Here is a 26460-nt window from a genome sequence, read left to right on the forward strand (position 1 = left end):
ACCAGACCAGAGCACGGACCAGACCAGAGCACGGACCAGACCAGAGCACGGACCAGACCAGAGCACGGACCAGACCAGAGCACGGACCAGACCAGAGCACGGACCAGACCAGAGCACGGACCAGACCAGAGCACGGACCAGACCAGAGCACGGACCAGACCAGAGCACGGACCAGACCAGAGCACGGACCAGACCAGAGCACGGACCAGACCAGAGCACGGACCAGACCAGAGCACGGACCAGACCAGAGCACGGACCAGACCAGAGCACGGACCAGACCAGAGCACGGACCAGACCAGAGCACGGACCAGACCAGAGCACGGACCAGACCAGAGCACGGACCAGACCAGAGCACGGACCAGACCAGAGCACGGACCAGACCAGAGCACGGACCAGACCAGAGCACGGACCAGACAAGAGCACGGACCAGACAAGAGCACGGACCAGACAAGAGCACGGACCAGACAAGAGCACGGACCAGACAAGAGCACGGACCAGACAAGAGCACGGACCAGACAAGAGCACGGACCAGACAAGAGCACGGACCAGACAAGAGCACGGACCAGACAAGAGCACGGACCAGACAAGAGCACGGACCAGACAAGAGCACGGACCAGACAAGAGCACGGACCAGACAAGAGCACGGACCAGACAAGAGCACGGACCAGACAAGAGCACGGACCAGACAAGAGCACGGACCAGACTATAGAACAGACCAGACCGAAGCACGGACCGGTCCATAGAACAGATGGAACCGGACCACAGACCAGACCATAGAACGTATGAGACCGGAGCACGGACCGGACCATACAACGGATGAGACCGGAGCACGGACCGGACCATACAACGGATGAGACCGGAGCACGGACCGGACCATACAACGGATGAGACCGGAGCACGGACCAGACCATACAACGGATGAGACCGGAGCACGGACCAGACCATACAACGGATGAGACCGAAGCACGGACCAGACCATACAACGGATGAGACCGGAGCACGGACCGGACCATACAACGGAGGAGACCGGAGCACAGACCAGACCATAGAACGGATGAGATCGGAGCACGGACCAGACCATAGACCGGACGAGACCGAGGAACGGACCAGACCATAGAACGGATGAGACCGGGGCACGGACCAGACCATAGAACGGATGAGACCGGAGCACGGACCAGACCATAGAACGGATGAGACCGGAGCACGGACCAGACCATAGAACGGATGGGACAATAGAACGGATGGGACCGGAGCACGGACCGGACCATAGAACGTATGAGACCGGAGCACGGACCAGACCATAGAACGGATGAGATCGGAGCACGGACCAGACCATGGAACGGATGAGACCGGAGCACGGACCGGACCATAGAACGGATGAGACCGGAGCACGGACCGGACCATAGAACGGATGAGATCGGAGCACGGACCAGACCATGGAACGGATGAGACCGGAGCACGGACCGGACCATAGAACGGATGAGACCGGAGCACGGACCGGACCATAGAACGGATGAGACCGGAGCACGGACCAGACCATAGAACGGATGAGACCGGAGCACGGACCAGACCATAGAACGGATGAGACCGGAGCACAGACCAGACCATAGAACGGATGAGACCGGAGCACAGACCGGACCATAGAACGGATGAGACCGGAGCACAGCCCGGACCATACAACGGATGAGACCGGAGCACAGACCATAGAACGGATGAGACCGGAGCACTGACCAGACCATAGAACGTATGAGACCGGAGCACAGACCGGACCATAGAACGGATGAGACCGGAGCACAGACCATAGAACGGATGAGACCGGAGCACGGACCAGACCATAGAACGGATGAGACCGAAGCACTGACCAGACCATAGAACGGATGAGATGGGAGCACGGACCGGACCATAGAACGGAGGAGACCGGAGCACAGACCAGACCATAGAACGTATGAGACCGGAGCACAGACCGGACCATAGAACGGATGAGACCGGAGCACAGACCATAGAACGGATGAGACCGGAGCACGGACCAGACCATAGAACGGATGAGACCGGAGCACGGACCGGACCATAGAACGTATGAGACCGGAGCACGGACCAGACCATAGAACGTATGAGACCGGACCATAGAACGAATGAGACCGGAGCACAGACCATAGAACGGATGAGACCGGAGCATGGACCAGCCCATAGAACGGATGAGATGGGAGCACAGACCGGAGCATAGAACGGATGAGACCGGAGCACAGACCATAGAACGGATGAGACCGGAGCACAGACCGGAGCATAGAACGGATGAGACCGGAGCACGGATCAGACCATAGAACAGATGAGACCGGAGCACGGACCAGACCATAGAACGGATGTGGCCGGAGCACGGACCAGACCATAGAACGGATGAGGCCGGATCACAGACCGGACCATAGAACGGATGAGACCGGAGCACGGACCGGACCATACAACGGATGAGACCGGAGCACGGACCGGACCATACAACGGAGGAGACCGGAGCACGGACCGGACCATAGAACGGATGGAACCAGAGCACGGACCAGACCATAGAACGGATGGAACCGGAGCACGGACCGGACCATACAACGTATGGGACAATAGAACGGATGGGACCGGAGCACGGACCGGACCATAGAACGTATGAGACCGGAGCACGGACCGGACCATACAACGGATGAGACCGGAGCACGGACCGGACCATACAACGGATGAGACCGGAGCACGGACCGGACCATACAACGGAGGAGACCGGAGCACGGACCGGACCATACAACGGAGGAGACCGGAGCACGGACCAGACCATACAACGGATGGGACAATAGAACGGATGGGACCGGAGCACGGACCGGACCATAGAACGTATGAGACCGGAGCACGGACCAGACCATAGAACGGATGAGACCGGAGCACGGACCGGATCATAGAACGGATGAGACCGGAGCACGGACCAGACCATAGAACGTATGAGATCGGAGCACAGAGCGGACCATAGAACGGATGAGACCGGAGCACGGACCGGACCATAGAACGTATGAGACCGGAGCACGGACCAGACCATAGAACGTATGAGACCGGAGCACAGACCGGACCATAGAACGGATGAGACCGGAGCACAGACCATAGAACGGATGAGACCGGAGCACGGACCAGACCATAGAACGGATGAGACCGGAGCACAGACCGGACCATAGAACAGATGAGACCGGAGCACAGACCAGACCATAGAACAGATGAGACCGGAGCACGGACCAGACCATAGAACAGATGAGACCGGAGCACGGACCAGACCATAGAACGGATGTGGCCGGAGCACGGACCAGACCATAGAACGGATGAGATCGGAGCACGGACCAGACCATAGAACGGATGAGACCGGAGCACAGACCGGACCATAAAACGGATGAGACCGGAGCACAGACCAGACCATAGAACGGATGAGGCCGGAGCACGGACCGGACCATAGAACGGATGAGACCGGAGCACGGACCGGACCATACAACGGATGAGACCGGAGCACAGACCGGACCATAGAACGGATGTGGCCGGAGCACGGACCAGACCATAGAACAGATGAGGCCGGAGCACGGACCGGACCATAGAACGGATGAGACCGGAGCACGGAGCGGACCATAGAACGGATGAGACCGGAGCACGGAGCGGACCATAGAACGGATGAGACCGGAGCACGGACCGGATCATATAACGGATGAGACCGGAGCACGGAGCGGACCATATAACGGATGATATTAAGGAATAACGTTTGGAACTCCATTCTATGTCTGAACTGGGTGCAAAAAACCTAAAAAACATCACTATGGGGAGATAAGGTATGCACACCAGTGACTATGGAAGGGGAATACATGGAATAGCAGAAACTGCTGTGTGAATACTGACATGAAAAATTCAATAGCTGTTTGTAAGAATGAAATGTGAAAAATGGAACCTGCATTACTGCCATGAATATACGAATAAAGAGAAATTTAGCTACTGAATTGATCAATGCAATACATTTCATTCTATACATATAGCTATTGAATTTTTCAAGTCAGTATTCACACAGCAGTTTCTGCTATTACATGTATTCCCCTTCCATAGTCACTGGTGTGCATACCTTATCTCCCCATACATATAACGGATGAGACCGGAGCACGGACCAGACCATAGAACGGATGAGACCGGAGCACGGACCGGACCATAGAACGGATGAGAATGGAGCACGGACCAGACCATAGAACGGATGAGAATGGAGCACGGACCAGACCATAGAACGGATGAGACCGGGGCACAGACCAGACCATAGAACGGATAAGACCGGAGCACGGACCAGACCATAGAACGGATGAGAATGGAGCACGGACCAGACCATAGAACGGATAAGACCGGAGCACGGACCAGACCATATAACGGATAAGACCGGAGCACGGACCAGACCATAGAACGGATGAGACCGGAGCACGGACCAGACCATAGAACGGATGAGACCGGAGCACGGACCAGACCATAGAACGGATGAGACCGGGGCACGACCAGGCCATAGAACGGATGAGACCGGGGCACAGACCAGACCATAGAACGGATGAGACCGGAGCACGGACCAGACCATAGAACGGATGAGACCGGGGCACGACCAGGCCATAGAACGGATGAGACCGGGGCACAGACCAGACCGTAGAACGGATGAGACCGGAGCACGGACAGGACCATAGAACGGATGAGACCGGAGCACAGACAGGACCATAGAACGGATGAGACCGGAGCACGGACCGGACCATAGAACGGATGAGACCGGAGCACGGACCGGACCATAGAACGGATGAGACCGGAGCACGGACCGGACCATAGAACGGATGGGACCGGACCATAGAACGGATGAGCACGGAGCGCGGACCAGACCATAGAACGGATGAGACCGGAGCACGGAGCGGACCATAGAACGGATGAGACCGGAGCACGGAGCGGACCATAGAACGGATGAGACCGGAGCACGGACCGGAGCATAGAACGGATGAGACCGGAGCACGGACCGGAGCATAGAACGGATGAGACCGGAGCACGGACCGGAGCATAGAACGGATGAGACCGGAGCACGGAGCGGACCATAGAACGGATGAGACCGGAGCACGGACCAGACCATAGAACGGATGAGGCCAGAGCACGGACCGGACCATAGAACGGATGAGGCCAGAGCACGGACCGGACCATAGAACGGATGAGACCGGAGCACAGACCAGACCATAGAACAGATGAGACCGGAGCACGGACCGGATCATAGAACGGATGAGACCGGAGCACGGACCAGGCCATAGAACGGATGAGACCGGAGCACGGACCGGACCATAGAACGGATGAGACCGGAGCACGGACCGGATCATAGAACGGATGAGACCGGAGCACGGACCGGACCATAGAACGGATGAGACCGGAGCACGGACCGGACCATACAACGGATGAGACCGGAGCACGGACCAGACCATAGAACGGATGAGACCGGAGCACGGACCAGACCATAGAACGGATGAGACCGGAGCACGGAGCGGAGCATAGAACGGATGAGACCGGAGCACGGACCGGACCATAGAACGGATGAGACCGGAGCACGGACCAGACCATAGAACGGATGAGACCGGAGCACGGAGCGGACCATAGAACGGATGAGACCGGAGCACGGACCAGACCATAGAACGGATGAGACCGGAGCACGGACCGGACCATAGAACGGATGAGACCGGAGCACGGACCGGATCATAGAACGGATGAGACCGGAGCACGGACCATAGAACGGATGAGACCGGAGCACGGACCAGACCATAGAACGGATGAGACCGGAGCACGGACCGGATAACAGAACGGATGAGACCGGAGCACGGACCGGACCATAGAACGGATGAGACCGGAGCACGGAGCGGTGTGAAATACAGAACATTAGAGCCGCTTCCCACAAACGTCTTGTGCTGCCATCACCTCACCTCACACCAGAGCCGGGGCCTCTGTACAGCGGCTGACACCAGAGACAACAGCCTGCACCTACTGCACCGCTACACAGGAAGGACCTGCGGTGACGTCACACCATGTGACCATAATGGGCGGGGTTCACAGAAAGAGAAGTGGAGCTTAAGGACCTGTGGTGACGTCACAACCATGTGACCACAGTGGGCGGAGCTCAGCTGAGAGGCGGACGTGAGGGACCTGTGGTGACGTCACAACCATGTGACCACAGTGGGCGGAGCTTAGCTGTGAGGCGGAGGGGAGGGAGCTGTGGTGACGTCACAATCATGTGACCACAGTGGGTGGAGCTCAGCTGAGAGGCGGAGGTGAGGGACCTGTGGTGACGTCACACCCATGTGACCACAGTGGGCGGAGCTCTGCTGAGAGCAGGAGGTGAGGGAGCTGTGGTGACGTCACAATCATGTGACCACAGTGGGCGGAGCTCAGCTGAGAGGCGGAGGTGAGGGACCTGTGGTGACGTCATGCTGCTGTGTTCCCGTTCTGTGTCTCCTGAGGTAATCAGTGTCTCCCCACAATGCAGTGCGCAGGTGCCGCCTCAGCAGTCACACAGTGCTATGTATTGGGCGGGGCTCTGCTGTGAGGGGAGGGGCTTGTGCTGCTGTGTTCCCGCTCTGTGTCTCCTGAGGTAATCAGTGTTTCCCCCACAATGCAGTGCGCAGGTGCCGCCTCAGCAGTCACACAGTGCTATGTATTGGGCGGGGCTCTGCTGTGAGGGGAGGGGCTTGTGCTGCTGTGTTCCCGCTCTGTGTCTCCTGAGGTAATCAGTGTTTCCCCCACAATGCAGTGCGCAGGTGCCGCCTCAGCAGTCACACAGTGCTATGTATTGGGCGGAGCTCTGCTGGGAGGGGAGGGGCTTGTGCTGCTGTGTTCCCGCTCTGTGTCTCCTGAGGTAATCAGTGTTTCCCCCACAATGCAGTGCGCAGGTGCCGCCTCAGCAGTCACACAGTGCTATGTATTGGGCGGAGGTCTGCTGTGAGGCGGAGGGGAGGGGCTTGTGCTGCTGTGTTCCCGCTCTGTGTCTCCTGAGGTAATCAGTGTTTCCCCCACAATGCAGTGCGCAGGGGCCGCCTCAGCAGTCACACAGTGCTATGTATTGGGCGGAGCTCTGCTGTGAGGGGAGGGGCTTGTGCTGCTGTGTTCCCGCTCTGTGTCTCCTGAGGTAATCAGTGTTTCCCCCACAATGCAGTGCGCAGGTGCCGCCTCAGCAGTCACACAGTGCTATGTATTGGGCGGAGCTCTGCTGTGAGGGGAGGGGCTTGTGCTGCTGTGTTCCCGCTCTGTGTCTCCTGAGGTAATCAGTGTCTCCCCCACAATGCAGTGCGCAGGTGCCGCCTCAGCAGTCACACAGTGCTATGTATTGGGCGGGGCTCTGCTGTGAGGGGAGGGGCTTGTGCTGCGGTGTTCCCGCTCTGTGTCTCCTGAGGTAATCAGTGTCTCCCCACAATGCAGTGCGCAGGTGCCGTCTCAGCAGTCACACAGTGCTATGTATTGGGCGGGGCTCTGCTGTGAGGGGAGGGGCTTGTGCTGCGGTGTTCCCGCTCTGTGTCTCCTGAGGTAATCAGTGTCTCCCCACAATGCAGTGCGCAGGTGCCGCCTCAGCAGTCACACAGTGCTATGTATTGGGCGGGGCTCTGCTGTGAGGGGAGGGGCTTGTGCTGCGGTGTTCCCGCTCTGTGTCTCCTGAGGTAATCAGTGTTTTCCCCACAATGCAGTGCGCAGGGGCCGCCTCAGCAGTCACACAGTGCTATGTATTGGGCGGGGCTCTGCTGTGAGGGGAGGGGCTTGTGCTGCGGTGTTCCCGCTCTGTGTCTCCTGAGGTAATCAGTGTCTCCCCACAATGCAGTGCGCAGGGGCCGCCTCAGCAGTCACACAGTGCTATGTATTGGGCGGAGCTCAGCTGTGAGGGGAGGGGCTTGTGCTGCTGTGTTCCCGCTCTGTGTCTCCTGAGGTATTCAGTATTTCCCCCACAATGCAGTGCGCAGGGGCCGCCTCAGCAGTCACACAGTGCTATGTATTGGGCGGGGCTCTGCGGAGGGGAGGGGCTTGTGCTGCTGTGTTCCTGCTCTGTGTCTCCTGAGGTGATCAGTGTCTCCCCCACAATGCAGTGCGCAGGCGCCGCCTCAGCAGTCACACAGTGCTATGTATTGGGCAGGCACACACAGCCGATCGCAGGCACACACAGCCGATCACAGATACAGCCGATCAGGCACACACAGCCGATCGCAGGCACACACAGCCGATCACACACACAGCAGATAGCAGGCACACACAGCCGATCACACACACAGCAGATAGCAGGCACACACAGCCGATCACACACACAGCAGATAGCAGGCACACACAGCCGATCACAGATACAGCCGATCAGGCACACACAGCCGATCGCAGGCACACAGCCGATCACACACACAGCCGATCGCAGGCACACACAGCCGATCAGGCACACACAGCCGATCAGGCACACACAGCCGATCGCAGGCACACAGCCGATCACACACACAGCCGATCACACACACAGCAGATAGCAGGCACACACAGCCGATCACAGATACAGCCGATCAGGCACACACAGCCGATCGCAGGCACACACAGCCGATCGCAGGCACACACAGCCGATTGCAGGCACACACAGCCGATCTCAGACACACACAGCCGATCACACACACAGCAGATAGCAGGCACACACAGCCGATCACAGATACAGCCGATCAGGCACACACAGCAGATCACACACACACCCGATCGCAGACACACACAGCCGATCGCAGGCACACACACCCAATCACAGATACACAAAGCCGATCGCAGGCACACACAGCCGATCGCAGGCACATACAGCCGATCACAGATATAGCAGACACACAGCAGATAGCAGACACACACACAGCCGATCGCAGATACACACATACACACAGCCGATCGCAGATACACACAGCCGATCGCAGGCACACACAGCCGATCGCAGGCACAAACAGCCGATCGCAGGCACAAACAGCCGATCGCAGAAAAACACAAACTATCCCAGACACACACAGCAGATCACAGACACACAGCTGACCACATACATCACATCACATCCAGCGCTTACGGCCGCAGGGAATGATGAGAGCAAGTCACTTGTCCCGCCGCAGGTCCTGTTCGTTGCGCTCCACCGCACAGCCTCTCAGGATTCTGCCGGCGAGAAGAGATCGGTGTCGCTGGATGAGGTGAGTGTGTATGCGATCTGATGTGTGTGCGATCTGATGTGTGTGTGATCCGATGTTTGTGTGTGTGATCCGATGTTTGTGTGTGAGATCTGGTGTGTGAGAGAGATCTGATTGTGTGTGTGTGTGTGTGTGTGTGTGTGTGTGTGTGTGTGTGTGTGTGTGAGTGTGTGTGTGTGTGTGAGAGCTGCAGGTCCTGCCGCTCAGCATCGGGTGAGTGTAATTGCCGGTGCCGCTGTCTATAATGAAGTGTCTTGCAGTATTTGTAACCTTTTTTAGCTGCACGGACACTTATTGATCTGGGACTATGGCTTATTTTCGGGGGAGGGCTTATATTTAAGCCTTGCTCCGAAAATGCTGAAAATCCCTGCTAGGGCTTATTTTTGGGGGAGGGCTTATTTTTTGAAAAACACGGTAATATTGGATACATGATTGAAGATAGATTGGCGGAATTCTCTTAAAAAAATCACGTAAGAGCCTCCATGAAGTAATCTTTCTTTGTTGTCTGTGGTCAACAGCCTAACATACCTCTTCCTGTGACAATCACCTCTGATATCCCTGCAGCCGATGCTTTCACTAATGATTTCTATAATATTTGCAACCACGCTAAAACCTCTATTTAGATATCATCCGAATGGATGAAGGCACATGCTGACAAGATACAGAGATTAGCCTCATTTTCATCCTGTGGACAAGGTATGCCTTTCCTCGAAATATATGTCTCAATGTGCCATTTTAAAAGTTGGCTCCATGCTTCCTTGGTCCTTTTGAAGTCATCAGGTGGATCAATGCAGTGTCATACAAATTGAAGCTTCCTGCTTTGATACGTGTGCACAACTCCTTCCACAGATTACTTCTCAAGCTAGTTGTCATGAGCCAATTCTTCAGGGATCCTTGCTCCACTCCTACACCTACGCACTGAGGATGTCTTTGAAGTGAAGAACATCCTGGCTATGAAGGAAGTCAAAGGAAAAACCCTTTTCCCAGTTTACTAGAAGGCATTTGATCCTGAAGAGAAATCGTAGCAACACAGGGAGAATATGCACGCATCCTTTTAATAATGAAATTCCCTTTGTTTAAGGCACCTTCTCTTTAGGGAGGTGCCTGAGCAATTTAGGTTTGTGGTTAGTTTGATCCCATCAGTACTTCAGTCTGCTGTCTGCCCATTGTCTTAGTTCATGACTCTTCCTACCTCTCCATGTACCTGAACCTGTCCTGCCTGTGTCCTGAACCAAAACCTGTTCAGCCAATCTGTCTCCAGTACCTGTACCCGTTAAGCTGGATGAGCAAGTACTGGAGACAGGCTTATCTTCTGGAAGTACTCCCTCCAGTCAGCCTCCACTACGCACTCCTTCCTGCCTACCCTATGTACCTGCGTTCCAGTGGCGTAACTACAGTTTGATGCAAAGTTCAGACCTGGGCCCCCCTCCACGTACACAGACACTTGGGGTGTGGGATAATGACACTGACACTCGGGCTACGGGTTAATGATGCTGACACTAGGTTCTTACCCTCAGCACCTGGGTTTCCCATGATCTGAAATCCCTCTATCAGCATCCAGCTTTCCTATGTTGTAATATCCATCTTGTCCTCGGCACTCAGCTTCCCAATGCTCTGCTATACATCTTTCTCTCAGCACCCAGCTTTCCCATATCAGAGCATGGGAAAGCTGGGTGCTGAGAGAAGATGTATAGCAGAGCATGTGAAAGCTGGAGCCTTTTTCCCTCAGCACAAAATGTTCCCATCCCATGCTTGTATCTTTGTCCCCCTTGTATATAGTTCTCCAAATACTATAACAGCTCCCACATAGCCTTCCATATAGTATAAAGGGTCCCATATAACCCTTCATATATTAGAATGCACCACCATAGTCCTCCATGTATTATAATGCATTTGCCATAGTTCTCCATGTATTATAATTCACCCTATAGTCTTCCATATATTATACTGCACCGCATAGTCCTCCATATACAGTGCCTACAAGTAGTATTCAACCCCCTGCAGATTTAGCAGGTTTGATAAGATGCAAATAAGTTAGAGCCTGCAAACTTCAAACAAGAGCAGGATTTATTAACAAATGCATAAATATTACAAACCAACAAGATATGTTGCTCAGTTAAATTTTAATAAATTTTCAACATAAAAGTGTGGTTCAATTATTATTCAACCCCTAGGTTTAATATTTTGTGGAATAACCCTTGTTTGCAATTACAGCTAATAATCGTCTTTTATAAGACCTGATCAGGCCGGCACAGGTCTCTGGAGTTATCTTGGCCCACTCCTCCATGCAGATCTTCTCCAAGTTATCTAGGTTCTTTGGGTGTCTCATGTGGACTTTAATCTTGAGCTCCTTCCACATGTTTTCAATTGGGTTAAGGTCAGGAGACTGACTAGGTCACTGCAACACCTTGATTTTTTCCCTCTTGAACCAGGCCTTGGTTTTCTTGGCTGTGTGCTTTGGGTCGTTGTCTTGTTGGAAGATGAAATGACGACCCATCTTAAGATCCTTGATGGAGGAGCGGAGGTTCTTGGCCAAAATCTCCAGGTAGGCCGTGCTATCCATCTTCCCATGGATGCGGACCAGATGGCCAGGCCCCTTGGCTGAGAAACAGCCCCACAGCATGATGCTGCCACCACCATGCTTGACTGTAGGGATGGTATTCTTGGGGTCGTATGCAGTGCCATCCAGTCTCCAAACGTCACGTGTGTGGTTGGCACCAAAGATCTCGATCTTGGTCTCATCAGACCAGAGAACCTTGAACCAGTCTGTCTCAGAGTCCTCCAAGTGATCATGAGCAAACTGTAGACGAGCCTTGACATGACGCTTTGAAAGTAAAGGTACCTTACGGGCTCGTCTGGAACGGAGACCATTGCGGTGGAGTACGTTACTTATGGTATTGACTGAAACCAATGTCCCCACTGCCATGAGATCTTCCCGGAGCTCCTTCCTTGTTGTCCTTGGGTTAGCCTTGACTCTTCGGACAAGCCTGGCCTCGGCACGGGTGGAAACTTTCAAAGGCTGTCCAGGCCGTGGAAGGCTAACAGTAGTTCCATAAGCCTTCCACTTCCGGATGATGCTCCCAACAGTGGAGACTGGTAGGCCCAACTCCTTGGAAAGGGTTTTGTACCCCTTGCCAGCCTTGTGACCCTCCACGATCTTGTCTCTGATGGCCTTGGAACGCTCCTTTGTCTTTCCCATGTTGACCATGTATGAGTGCTGTTCACAAGTTTGGGGAGGGTCTTAATTAGTCAGAAAAGGCTGGAAAAAGAGATAATTAATCCAAACATGTGAAGCTCATTGTTCTTTGCGCCTGAAATACTTCTTAATACTTTAGGGCATGGGTCCCCAACTCCAGTCCTCGAGGGCCGCCAACAGTGCATGTTTTCAGGATTTCCTTAGTATTGCACATGTGATAATTTAATCACCTGCACAGTTGATGATTCCAACACCCATGCAATGCTAAGGAAATCCTGAAAACATGCACTGTTGGCGGCCCTCGAGGACTGGAGTTGGGGAACCCTGCTTTAGGGGAGCCAAACAGAATTCTTGTGGTTTGAGGGGTTGAATAATAAATGACCCTCTGAATAAACTTTTCACAATTTAAAAAAAAAAATAAAAAAAGAAATAACATTCTTTTTTGCTGCATTTCACACTTCCAGGCTGATCTACAGTCCAAATGTCACAATGCCAAGTTACTTCCGAATGTGTAAACCTGCTAAATCTGCAGGGGGTTGAATACTACTTGTAGGCACTGTATTATATTGCACCACATAGTCCTCCATATATTATACTGTACCCCATAGTCCTCCATGTATAAAGGTAGCTCTCATAGCCCTCCAATTATTATAATGAATTTCTCATAGTTCTCCATATATTATACTGCACCACATAGGCCTCCATGTTTTGTAATGCCCCCCATAGTCCATGTATAAGGTAGGCTCCATAGTCCTCCATATATTATAATGTAGCCCCCATAGTCCTATATGTATTATAATGCAGCCCCATAAAACTTCATATTGCATTATGCAGCCCCATACTCCTCCATATATAATGCACCCCTAGTCCATGTATAAGGTGTCCTTCATGTTGTATAATGCATCCTCATAGACCTCCATTTATAATGCAGCCCCCTAGACCTTCATGTATATTACACCCCTATAGTCAATGTATAAGGTGTCCTTCATGTTTATTATGCAGCCCCATAGACCTCCATATATAATGCAGCCCCCAGGCCTCCATGTATAATAATGCAGCCAGCTTCCCCAGGCCTCCATGTATAATAATGCAGCCAGCCTCCCCAGGCCTCCATGTATAATAATGCAGCCAGCCTCCCCAGGCTTCCATGTATAATAATGCAGCCATCCTCCCCAGGCCTTCATTTATAATAATGTAGCCAGCCTCCCCAGGCCTCCATGTATAATAATGCAGCCAGCCTCCCCAGGCCTCCATGTATAATAATGCAGCTAGCCTCCATGTATAATGCAGCCAGCCTCCCCAGGCCTCCATGTATAATAATGCAGCCAGCCTCCCCAGGCCTCCATGTATAATAATGCAGCTAGCCTCCATGTATAATGCAGCCAGCCTCCCCAGGCCTCCATGTATAATAATGCAGCCAGCCTCCCCAGACATCTGGCCACCGTGTACTCACTAATTTATACAGTGCCTTGCGAAAGTATTGAATTTTTCAACCTTTTCCCACATTTCAGTCTTCAAACATAAAGATACAAATTTTAATGTTATGGTGAAGAATCAACAAGTGACACAATTGTGAAGTTGAAGGAAATTTATTGCTGATTTTAAATTTTTGTAAAAAAGAATAAACTGATAATTGGGGCGTGCAATATTATTCATCCCCTTTACTGTCAGTTCAGCAAACTCACTCCAGAAGTTGATTGAGGATCTCTGAATGATCCAATGTTGTCCTAAATGACTGATGATGATAAATATAAGCCCCTGTGTGTAATCAAGTCTCCGTATAATGCCCCTGCTCTGTGATAGTCTCATGTTCTGTGTAAAGCGCAGAGAGCATCATGAAGACCAAGGAACACAACAGGCAGGTCCAGGATACTGTTGTGGAGAAGTTTAAAGCCGGATTTAGTTACAAAATGATTTCCACAACTTTACACATCCCAAGAAGTCCTGTGCAAGCGATCATATTGAAATGGAAGGAGCATCATACCACTGCAAATCTACCAAGACCCGGCCGTCCATCCAAACTATCATCTCACACAAGGAGAAGACTGATCGGAGACGCAGCCAAGAGGCCCATGATCCCTCTGGATGATCTGCAGAGATCTACAGCTGAGGTGGGAGAGTCTGTCCATAGCACAACAATCAGCCGTACACTGCACAAATCTGGCCTTTATGGAAGAGTGGCAAGAAGAAAGCCATTTCTGAAAGATAGCCATAAAAAGTGTCGTTTAAACTTTGCCACAAGCCACCTGGGAGACACCAAACATGTGGAAGAAGGTGCTCTGGTTAGATGAAACAGTATCCGGGGGGAAGGCGGTGGTGGTGGTCCTCTCATCAGTTCATATTCATTGGGATTGGTTGCACTCAGAGCCTCATATTCCTCAGGTGGTGGTGGAACATCATCAAAAGTGGCATGCATGGTCATCGTCTCATCCATAGATTTAGATACTATCTTCTTGATGCATGAAGCTACACAGCACATGGTTAAGGCCAATGCCATCAAAACACAGATAATAATAATTCCTAATTTATTGAGCGCATCTTGCCACCCTCTCCACCAACCAAACCAAGTGTCCCATTGTTGTGTACCTGAGTTTTTGGCCAGTTCCTCGGACAAATCAGTGAGGTCTTTTAGGGCTTTAGTTATGCTTCCATCGGGGCTAGTATTATTGGGTATGTAGGTACAGCAGTTAGATCCTATCATTTTACAGACCCCCCCCCCTCCAATTCTCTGCCAGGATCATGTTGAGAGCCATCCTATTTTGAAGGCCATAACTGAGGTGGGTCCTAGTTGTTTAACAATTCCTTTTAGGGTGTCCCTGGTGTAATTTACGAAGCGTTGTTGGTTGTAATACAGGTAGTTTATCCAGTCTACTTTTTTGTTTACCGTTATAATGGGGATGATTGATTCAAAATCGTCTACTACTTGATTTCTGGCTTTAAATTCATCTGGTACTCCTCGAGGAACACCAATTGAATCTGAATAAACATGTGGGTTAAAGGATCCTTTTATTTATAATTCTCTTTTCTGTCTACTTAGGGGCTGGTGTTCCTGAACGTCCTTGTTCCATTCAGGCAAATCGAATATGTGGAATGGCATGAGTACTTTTACTAAGGCACATTGTCCAGTCCAGGGTACCTGTAATCGGGGTCTTTGTTAAAATCCGGAACCATGGAAGACCATCATAAATCATTGGTAAAAGGTGACAAGAGCATTGGCAACTAATCTGGCCGCCATCCCCTTACTAACCATCAACACTAGAAGTAGCCGAGGGGTGAACTAACATCCTGTGCACCGCGAACCCAGCCGGAGAACTAACTATCCTAAAAGGTAGGAAAGATGAATAACTCTCTGCCTCAGAAAATAGATAAAGAATAGCAAGCCCCCCACATTCAAAGACTGCGGTGATATAGGAAAACACAATACACAGATAGATGATAGGATTAGCAAAAGTTGAGGCCCTACTGACAAAATAGGATAGGAAAGGAACTGATGGTGGCCAGAGAAAAACCCTGCAAAAATCCAAAAACCTGATAGTACAAAAAGCCCTCAGATCGCTAGATCTGAACTCCATCCTATACCAGACGCTCTTGTCATACCAATGAACAGAAAGCAGGAACCATTACAAATTCAACAAGCCACAAACACATGGACTTATAGGAGCAATACTCCAAACATAGCTGCAGGGATCTTCCCTGCTAAGCAACTGAGAGGGAAGATTCCTGCATGCAAATAAACTGAAAACAACCACAGAAAATGACAAACTCAGATAAGAGCAAAAAGAACCAACCAACAAAGAGCCAAGCACTTATCTGGGGTAGATGTGGTCTGGAGCAGGATGAAGCAGGCTGGTGTACAAATAACAACTGACATCCGGCATAGCCTGCTATCAGACCAGGGTTTAACCCCTTCCCGACCTTTGACGCACCATATGCGTCATGAAACCTTGTGCCTTCCCGACCTTTGACGCACCATATGCGTCATGAAACCTTGTGCCTTCCCGACCTTTGAAGCACCGTATGCGTCATGGCGGGTTTCCGTTCCTGCAGCACTGGTGACCGGGTTTACTGAAATGTCACCAGCGCTGCAGGTACATAAGGACTTGTAGTTGAGCCCAGGGGGGGTGGCTTTGCCCCCCCGTGGCTACGATCGCTCTGATTGGCTGTTGAAAGTGTCACTTTCACATTCAATCAGAACAATTGTAATATTTCACCAATCAAACTTGGTGAAATATTACAATCCAGCCATGGCTGATGATGCAATATCATCAGCCATTGGCTGGAGCAGGGAGAGCTCCGTGTAATGCTTCCCCCCCCATCTGATTGGAGGTAGTGTCCATGTGACGCTATCCCTCCAATCAGATGTGGAGGAGCGATGTGACCGGTGGGTGCCCTCCCCCTTCAGCGAGGACTGCGACGCTGAAGAGGAGGGTCACCTGCTGCCGCTGCCACCGCGATCTGCCGCCACCGATCACCATCCGGTAAGTTTTTCTCCCCTCTTTGCTGTCTTTCCCTTCGTTTCTGTGCTGTCTTCCCCCTCCCTTCTGTGCTGTTCCGCGCTCCCCTCTGCTGTCTTCCGTTCCCCCCCGTTGTCCGATCCCTCCGCCACCCCAACCTCTGCCCCCCCCGCCGTCCGATTCTACCCCCCCCAACCCACACTGACCTCCACTGCCTTTCCCGACCTCCACTTCCTGTGATCACTCTCCGCCGGTGTCCTGCTTCTGACACCCGGCGGATGTGAGTGACTGCTGCTGCTGCCAGTGATCAATCCCCCGCCCTGGTGATCACTGGGCAGCAGGGGGCCGATCACTGGGCAGCAGGTGGGTGATCACTGGGCAGCAGGTGGGTGATCACTGGGCAGCAGGGGGCTGATCACTGGGCAGCAGGGGGGTGATCACCCGGACCCCACTGCGATCTGCTCCCCTGCGATCGCCCCATCTGCGATCTGCGCCCAAGCGATTGCCCCACCTGCGCCCCTGCGATCTGCGCTCCGATCACCCCACCTGCGCCCCTGCGATTGCGTCCCCCTGCGCCCCGGTGATTACGCCCCTGTGATTATGCATCCCTGCGACTGGACCCCTGTGATTATGCGTCCCCCTGCGCCCCGGTAATTACACCCCTGCGATTGCGTCCCTGTGATTGTATCCCCGTGATTGCGTCCGCCTGCGTCCCGGTGATTGCGCCCCAGTGATTACGGCTCCTGCATCTCCTCAGCCCTCTCCTGCAGTAGAAAGTTTCGCCAAACACTTGCACATACACACGCACACTAAAATAAAGTTTAGGGTTTGGGGTTTTTTTTTTGCACACGCGCACATAAATGTCCTGCTCGTCCCTCCGTAGCTGATAGTGAGGAAGAGGGTCACACTTTTCTCTTTCTCCCACTCTTCCTCCTCCAGTGACACAGACTTGATGTCGCAGGACAAGAAATCGTCCGGAGGCCGGGAGGAGAAGAAGCCGGAGGCCGGGAGGAGAAGAAGCCGGAGGCCGGGAGGAGAAGCCGCCGGAGGCCGGGAGGAGAAGAAGCCGGAGGCCGGGAGGAGAAGAAGCCGGAGGCCATGGAGGAAGACCCACAGTAAAGTGTGAGTAACCCCCAACCTAGCGCTAGTGCACTAAACCACACACACCAAACTGAAGTACATTACACCACACTAACCTGAAATACACTACGTCAGGTTGGTGTGTGTGTTGTAGTGTACATCAGGTAGCGTGTGTGTGTGCGTGTGTGTGTGTGTGTGTGTGTGGTGTATACTACACCACACATCAACCTGACACACACCAACCTGAGGTACACTAAACTATACCACACTGCACACCAACCTTACTTAGTGTATGTTAGGTTGGTGTGTGGTGCATGTCAGGATGGTGTGTGTGGTGTATACTACACCACACATACCACCCTGACGTACACTAAGCCACACACACACACATCAACCTGACCTACACTACACCACATACCAACTTGAGATACACTACGTCAGGTTGGTATGTGGTGTAGTGTACGTCAGGTTGGTGTGTGTGTGTGTGTGGTGTAGTGTACGTCAGGTTGGTATGTGTGGTGTAGTATACACCACACACACCATCCTGACATACACCACACACCAACCTAACATACACTAAGTCAGGTTGGTGTGTGGGGTGTGGTGTAGTGTACGTCAGGTTGATGTGTGGTGTTTACCACACACACACACACCAACCTGATGTATACTACACTACACACACACACACCAACCTGACATACACTACATATTCTCCATACGCCACATGGTGTCCGTAAATAATTGGAGCTAATTTTCCATTCAAATTGTTAGCAGACACCATGTCGCTTATGGAGAGCCCCTGTGTGCCTACACATTGGTGACCCCCATTTTGGAAACTAGACCTCCCAAGGAACTTATCTAGATGCATAGTGAGTACTTTGAACCTCCAGGTGCTTCACAAATTGATCCGTAAAAATGAAAAAGTACTTTTTTTTTCACCAATTTTCTTTTAGCCTCAATTGTTTTCATTTTCACATGGGCAACAGGATAAAATGGATCCTAAAATTTGTTGGGCAATTTCTCCTGAGTACATAGATACCTCATATGTGGTCATAAACCACTGTTTGGGTACACGTCAGGGCTCGGAAGGGAAGGAGCGCCATTTGACTTTTTGAATGGAAAATTAGCTCCAAAAGTCAAATAGCGCTCCTTGCCTTCCGAGTCTTGCCGTGCACCCAAACACTTGATTTCCACCACATATGAGGTATCTGCGTACTCAGGAGAAATTGCACAATAAATTTTATGCTGTCATTTTTCCTGATACCCTTGTGAAAAAAGCTACCTGGTTGAAGTAACAATTTTGTGGTAAAAAAATATATAAATATTTTCACGGCTCAACGTTATAAACTTCTGTGAAGCCCCTAGGGGTTCAAAGGGCTCACTAAACCTCTAAAAAAAAATTCCATGAGGGGTCTAGTTTCCAAAATGGGGTCACTTGTGCAGGAGTTCCATTGTTTAGGTACCTCAGGGGGTCTCCAAACGCAACATGGCGTCCCCTTACGATTCCAGACAATTTTGCGTTTGAAAAGTTAAATGGCCCTTCTTGCCTCCCGAGCCCTGCCGTGCACTCAAACATTTGATTTCCACCACATATGAGGTATCTGTGTACTCAGGAGAAATTTCACAATAAATTTTATGGTGTAATTTTTCCTGATACCCTTGTGAAATGCTACATTTTATGACTAAAGTAACATTTTTGTGTAAAAAAAAGTAAATTTTCATTTTTTCCTTCCACATTGCTTTGATTCTTGTGAAGCACCTAAAGGGGTAATAAACTTCCTGGATATGGTTTTGAGTAGCCTGAGCGGTACAGTTTTTAGAATGGGGTCACTTTTGGGTATTTTCTGTCACCTCGGCCTCTCAAAGTCGCTTCAAATGTGATGTGGTCCCTAAAAAAAAAGTTTTTTGTAAATTTTGTTGGAAAATTGAGAAATTGCTGATGAACTTTAACCCCATCTAACTTCCTAACAAAAAAAAATTTTGTTTTGAAAATTGCGCTGGTGTAAAGTAGACATGTGGGAAATGTTATTTAGTAACTATTTTGTGTGACATATTTCTCAGATTTACTGGCATAAAATTTCAAATTTTGAAAATTGCGCAATTTTCTAAATTTTCGCCAAATTTCCAAAAATGAACGCAAAAAATATCGGCCTAAATCTACCACTTTCATGAAGTACAATATGTCACAAAAAAAATCAATGTCAGAATCGCCAGGATCCGTTGAAGCGTTCCAGAGTTATAACCTCATAAAGGGACACTGGTCAGAATTGCGCAAAATGGCGAGGTCAGTAAGGTCAAAATAGGCTGGGGGCTGAAGGGGTTAAATAAGCAGAGAGTTAGCAATGGAAACGCCCATTGCTCAACACACCTGGTCTCTGTCCAAACCATTCCTGGCCACAAGAGGGAGCCTTACAGCAGCAAAAGCATAACTGACATTCACAACAGTACCCCACCCCCTTGAGGAGGGGTCACCGAACCCTCACCAACGCCACGGGTCGCTCAGGATGAGCATGATGGAAGGCGCGAAACAACCTGTCCGCATAATGTCAGAAGCCACAACCCAAGAGTTATCCTCCTGCCCATAACCCTTCCATTTCACAAGGTACTGACGCTGTCACCTACTGCGACGGGAATCCAGCATTTTTTCAACCTCATACTCCAGATCCACTTGTACCAAAACAGGGTCAGGAGGCGCTGCTGCAGGAACTGTTGGCTCCACATGTCTCTTCAGCAAGGACTTATGGAAGACATTGTGAATCTTAAATGACACAGGCAGAGTCAAACGGAAAGATACAGGGTTGATAATCTCCGAAGGTCCAATAAATCTGGGCTCAAATTTAGGAGATGGAACTCTCATAGGAATATTTTTAGAGGACAACCATACCATGTCCCCCACTTTAAACCAGGGAACAACAGTCCGACGCCGATTGGTAAATTTGTGGGCAGATTCTTGGGAGTGAAACAATTTATCCACTACCTGCCCCCGAATCGGCTGCATTCTGTTTACCACCGAATCCACCCCTGGACAATCAGACGCCTCAAGCTGCCCCAAGAGGAACCTGGGGTGATACCCAAAATTGCAGAAAAAGGGGGACACCAATGTGGTAGAGCTAGATCTAACGTTAAGGGCAAATTTAGCCAAAGGCAAAAACGAAACCCAGTCATTTTGATCCGCGGAAACAAAACACCGTAAATAGGTCTCCAGGGTCTGGTTAGCCCTTTCAGTCTGACCGTTGGTCTGAGGATGAAACGCCGAGGAGAAAGACAGCTGAACACCCAATTTAGAACAAAAAATCCTCCAAAATATGGATACAAACTGCACCCCTCTGTCAGAAACAATGTTTTTGGGAATACCATGCAAACTAACAACATGTTGGAAAAACAAAGGCACCAACTCTGATGAAGACGGCAACTTAGATAGGGGAACCAAGTGGACCATCTTGGACAATCTGTCACAGATCACCCAAATCACAGTCATTTTCTGAGAGACGGGAAGCTCTGAAATAAAATCCATAGAGATGTGCGTCTAAGGTCTCTTAGGTACCGGCAAAGGCAATAATAGAACATGAACAACAGGGCTTGGACCTAGAACAAACTCCACACGACTGCACAAAACTACAGACATCCCGGAACAGGGAAGGCCACCAAAAAGAGCGGCTCACAAGATCCCGAGTACCAAAAATGCCAGGATGACCCGCCAAAACAGAACATTGAACCTTAGAGACAACTCGGTCTCTCCATTGGTCCGGGACAAACCGTTTCCCCGTAGGACATTCTCAGGTTTATCCCCCTGAAATTCCACCAGTGCCAACCGCAGATCAGGCGAAATGGCCGAGAGAACTACATCATCATTCAGGATAGTAGACGGCTCGACAACCTCCAAAGAGTCAGCGCAGAAACTCCTGGAAAGGGCATCGGCCTTAACATTCTTGGTGCCTGGCAAAAAAGAGACCACAAAATTAAACCGGGTAAAAAAGAAAAAGCCCACCTGGCCTGCCGAGGATTCAACCTCTTGGCAGATTCCAGATAGGTAAGATTCTTTTGGTCCGTAAGCACCACAACTTGATGTCTAGCCCCCTCCAACCAATGTCTCCACTCTTCAAATGCCCACTTCATAGCCAATAATTCCCGGTTCCCCACATCATAATTCCATTCAGAAGGAGCAAACTTCGGAGAGAAAAAGGCACAGGGCTTAAGTTTACCCAAAGTAGCATCTCGTTGAGACAGAACAGCTCCTGCTCCAATCTCTGAGGCATCGATCTCAGCTTGAAATGGGCGAGACACATCAGGTTGCTGCAGGACAGGGGCAGAAGTGAATCGCCTCTTAAGCTCCTGGAAGGCCACAATCGCCTCTGGGGTCCAATGCTCAGCATCAACCCCCTTCTTGGTCAAATCTGTCAGAGGCTTGACAATGGCAGAAAAATTGGCTATAAATTTACGGTAAAAATGAGCAAACCCCAAAAACTGCTGCAGGGATTTTAGAGAAGTCGGTTGCACCCAGTAGCACAGAATCTTCTGTTATTACTGACATACCCGTGTGAAACTTCCCTTCTTGATCTGCATATCTTGATCCATCCACAAAGAGGGTTAAGTCAGGGTCTTCCAAGGGGGTATGTGTCACGGTATCGAATCCAGAGATTTACTGCCTCATGAGAGCAAGGCAATCATGTAGAGCTATGCCAGAGTCGAATATCTCTTCCACCAAGGTGTCAGAGGTGGGACACTCCCCCCATGGAAGAGTGTAGCAGGGTTAAGGACCGCACACCGGGAGATTGTGACGTTCTCAGGATGCAGTAGGGAGCACTGTAGCCGCAAGTGACGGGCAGCAGAGAGGTGTTTTGGCTGAGTCTGCGCCAGCATGGCAGTAATGTCATGCGGAGCTTTGATCTTCAACTGGTGGCCTAAGATGATGTCAGAGGTCTTGTCCAACAGTAAGTGGGTTGCAAACACAGCTCTCATGTAGGTTGGTGCTCCTTGGGCAACAGGATCCAGTCTGGCTGAATAGTATCCAATGGGCTGCAGTCTTTCTCCATTCTGCTTTTTCCATGACGAACAGGCAGATAATCTGGCAAACCCAGGGCTGGAGAGGATGATATGATATCCTTCAGCTTGTAGAATGCATCTATAGCCTCTTGTATTAAACTAAATGGTTTACTCTTCAGGCAGTCATACAGAGGTTCCATAGACAGTGTGTCCACCCATATCCTGTCCACCGTCATTAACTTGAGAACGGCGGCAGCTATAGGAATAGAATTGGTATCTAGGTATAGTAAAGTAGCCATGCGCTACGCAATGAAACCACCTATAGCACCACCTGGTTGAAAACAACGGAGTTAGCATTTTTATCTCGCAAACTGAAAGAGATACAGGAAAAAAAGTGAATTAAAAAATTGTAGGGCATCATCAATTCAATACGAATCGACACCTTGCATACAGAAAGGCTATGATTAGTGATTAGAACGTGTAAAACTCACAAGGCTGCGGCCGTGAAGCGATACCTCATGGAGACCTTCCTACAAGTCATTGGGTATGGTGGCTGTATGGAGTGGCCTCCACGCTCACCTGACCTGACCCCATTGGACTTCTTTCTGTGAGGTCACATCAAACAGCAGGTGTATGCGACCCCTCCACCAACATTGTAGGCCTTACAATGACTTATCACCTACCATATTGCACAACGTGCAGCAAGATACAGTATGCTGTGCAGAGGCCAGATGTGCATTGCAGCCAGATACAGTATGCTGTCCAGAGTCCAGATGTGCATTGCAGCTTACGGGGGCCACTTTGAGCATCAAAGTTAAATGAGCGTCATATGTGTGACCAGCATTCAATGTTTTTTGTTTTTTTTTGGGGGGGGGGGTCATGGGTTTCATTTCATAGAATTTCTGTATGCAATGTGTCAATTCAGATTGAATTGATGATGCCCTACAATTTTTTAATTCCCTTTTTTCTGTATCTCGTTCCGTTTTCGAGATAAAAATGCTAACTCCGTTGTTTTCCACCAGGTGGCGCTATAGATGGTTTCATTGCGCAGCGCATGGCTACTTTACTATACCTAGACACCACGTGTATTGTTGGCCCTCATGGGTAAAAGCAAAAAGATGTTGACAATTTGAACTTATTGGGACACTAAAGAAAGCATTAGCTAGAGCCACATCTGTAAAGAAGGAGGTAGTAGGAGGGATGGATGCCAGCAAAGGGGTGTTGCAAGGAGATTTGGTGGGGATGATCGCTCCATTCTTGAGATAGGATTCTAACTGGTGAGAGATAGCAGCAGACTGTTGAATGGAGAGTGGGTATTGTGGTTTGCGAGGAAGTAGGGCTCCCGATTTTAGATTCACCTCCACTGGCTGAACTGGAAGTCTTCCAATATCTTCTGGGCCTTGTGACCAGAGTGTACTAGGGATCTGTGCCAGCCAGGTGAGGTGTCAGAGGTGAGATTCACATGTTCGGATATACAAAAGAGACCAAACACTTACGACACTTCATCCTGATGCAGAGGGGTAGTTAAAGAGACAGTACCATCATTGTTGAAAGAGATACGTGCATGCAATTTTCTGAGCAGATCTGTTCCCAATATATTGACTGTGGTCGATACAACAAGCTGTGAAAGCATACTGTGTGTAGGTTGCAAGCGGAGAGTCATAGGACATGTCATTGGGGTATTCCGGGTGGTTCCATCAATACCCACACACGGGACAACTTCATCTGTGAGACAATCTGGGTCAGCTAAATCTGCAAACTTAATGACACTTCTGGCTGCACCGGTATCCACCAAAAAGGGAATAGATTTCCCTTCTACTTCCACTTGTATGCTAGGACTAGAACCCCTAGCTTGCTTTAGTGTAGGATTATGTAATAGGTTACAGGGCGGTGGTGGATCCAGCTTGCCAATCTCCTATTGAGGGAGAGGAGGGAGGTGGGGGAGGCAGATCAAATGGTGATTGCTGCTGATGGTCGTTATGCTGAAGGATTGTTCTACACCTTCTTTTGATATGACTAGGCTGTCCACACCTATAGCAGATGATGATCGGTGGCTTCTGCTGCTCCAGCAAAAAATAGGCCAGTGGCCTTGGGTCTTAAAATGGCTGCTGAAGAGGAACTGGGTGCGGCCCGACCTGAAATGGCATCTGGAGAGGCTAGGGAGGGCGGGACATAGGGCATGCCATCTGCATTCAAGACAGGAAATAATGGGGTGGGCTTACGTGGATGTGGGGCCCCACACACTACACAAGTTTCATTCCAATCAGGATTTTGAGTTAGACAAACTACACAAGTCCAACCCTCTGGGGACGACGTATAGGGTGGGGGCTGTTTTCTGGTTTTGGTTGATTTTATGGTACTGAGGAAGAGGTCTCTGTACCTTGAAACGTGTAGACCTATGGAATAACAGAGTGATTAATCTATCAACATCTCTACATCTTTTTTGGCGGATTGCGTGGGTTTAACCCCTTTTTCTCCTCTTACACTGAAGACTTCTGCACATGGGGCCGCGGCAGCCGCCATTATCCTATGCTATCTATGGTGGTTGTGACCCTTCACAACCATTTTGGGTGAGTGTATTAGACCCCATCTTCAAAGGGCAAATAACCTAAAACCAACGCTTCAATATGAATGCCTGGTGTATGCAGTAATACGCTTCTCTTCTGCACCAGCAACTATGCACATCCACAGAATTACACAAATGTCTAGATTCTATCTCAGTCCACAACCACAACAGGTTCATCTACCGCTTCCAGGAAGAATCAGAGCACATGTCAAACCAGTGTCATGTGGGTGGTAAGAAATTACACTCACCCTCACTATACGCCAGCTGTTGTTGATATCTCAAGTACTAGTAAAGTCTGTTCACACTACATCACCTCATGAGGACGGTCCATCCAAGACTCATCACGTTGATTAAGGCCGAGGTTAAGGATTCTCTTAACGTATTCTTAAAATACATCGCCATCCACCAAGCAAACAAGTGAGCCAGTGTACAAACTTTCAACTCACTGCTTAGCGGAAACCGTACCAGGTAACAGTCAGGGCTCTTTCACCCACTGTTCATAACTCTGTACCAGTACCTTGAAAACCCCCTTTCAAATCCTCTCCGTCGAGGACCAAGCTCCCAGGCCTGATCAATTACCGATAACACGTCACACATAGGTGTATATTGCAGTATACTTTCTGCCACACAAAATAAATTCTACAAAGTACAAGTTCCCTTCTTTTTTTTTTTCTACACTCAAAGACAGCTGCAATAGTACATTACCGTGACACCTCCTGAATTTTGCTCTAACATCAGCGAAGCACAGAACTTCCTGTTTTCATAAGCAAGTAACTAACTCTGCTTGCTTCAAAGAAACAGACTTTTCAACAGGTAAACACAATGACAAAAAATGCAAGTGTCAAAAGTATTAATATGACCGGGTTCAGGAGCTAGGACTTCACACAGGTCGGTCATCAAGTATCTGGACTCTGGTAACTAACACCTCACTCTCCCCCGAAAAATTAACACAGGAGGATAAGG

At 50.3% G+C, this 26460-nt stretch overlaps 1 protein-coding gene and 1 long non-coding RNA gene across 7 annotated transcripts in view; one reads left to right on the plus strand and one right to left on the minus strand.

Moving 5' to 3' along the window:
* LOC142286279 (uncharacterized) overlaps positions 1–26460 on the minus strand; it is a 214190-nt gene that overhangs the window by 90030 nt on the left and 97700 nt on the right. The gene's annotated exons all lie outside the window — the stretch shown is intronic.
* LOC142286280 (uncharacterized) overlaps positions 7788–26460 on the plus strand; it is a 37231-nt gene continuing 18558 nt past the window's right edge. For 3 of the 6 annotated variants that reach the window (XR_012747482.1, XR_012747483.1, XR_012747480.1), the window contains exons 1-3: positions 7788–7832; positions 15452–15742; positions 17808–17990. This is a non-coding gene — a long non-coding RNA (uncharacterized LOC142286280). Of the gene's footprint in view, positions 7833–7906; positions 7964–8005; positions 8094–9151; positions 9222–15451; positions 15743–17807; positions 17991–26460 lie in introns of those variants that run through there. The other 3 variants (XR_012747485.1, XR_012747484.1, XR_012747481.1) reach the window with 3 other exon arrangements.

This window comes from Anomaloglossus baeobatrachus, unplaced genomic scaffold (genome assembly GCF_048569485.1).
Source record: "Anomaloglossus baeobatrachus isolate aAnoBae1 unplaced genomic scaffold, aAnoBae1.hap1 Scaffold_65, whole genome shotgun sequence".
Classification (NCBI taxonomy): Eukaryota; Metazoa; Chordata; class Amphibia; order Anura; family Aromobatidae; genus Anomaloglossus; species Anomaloglossus baeobatrachus.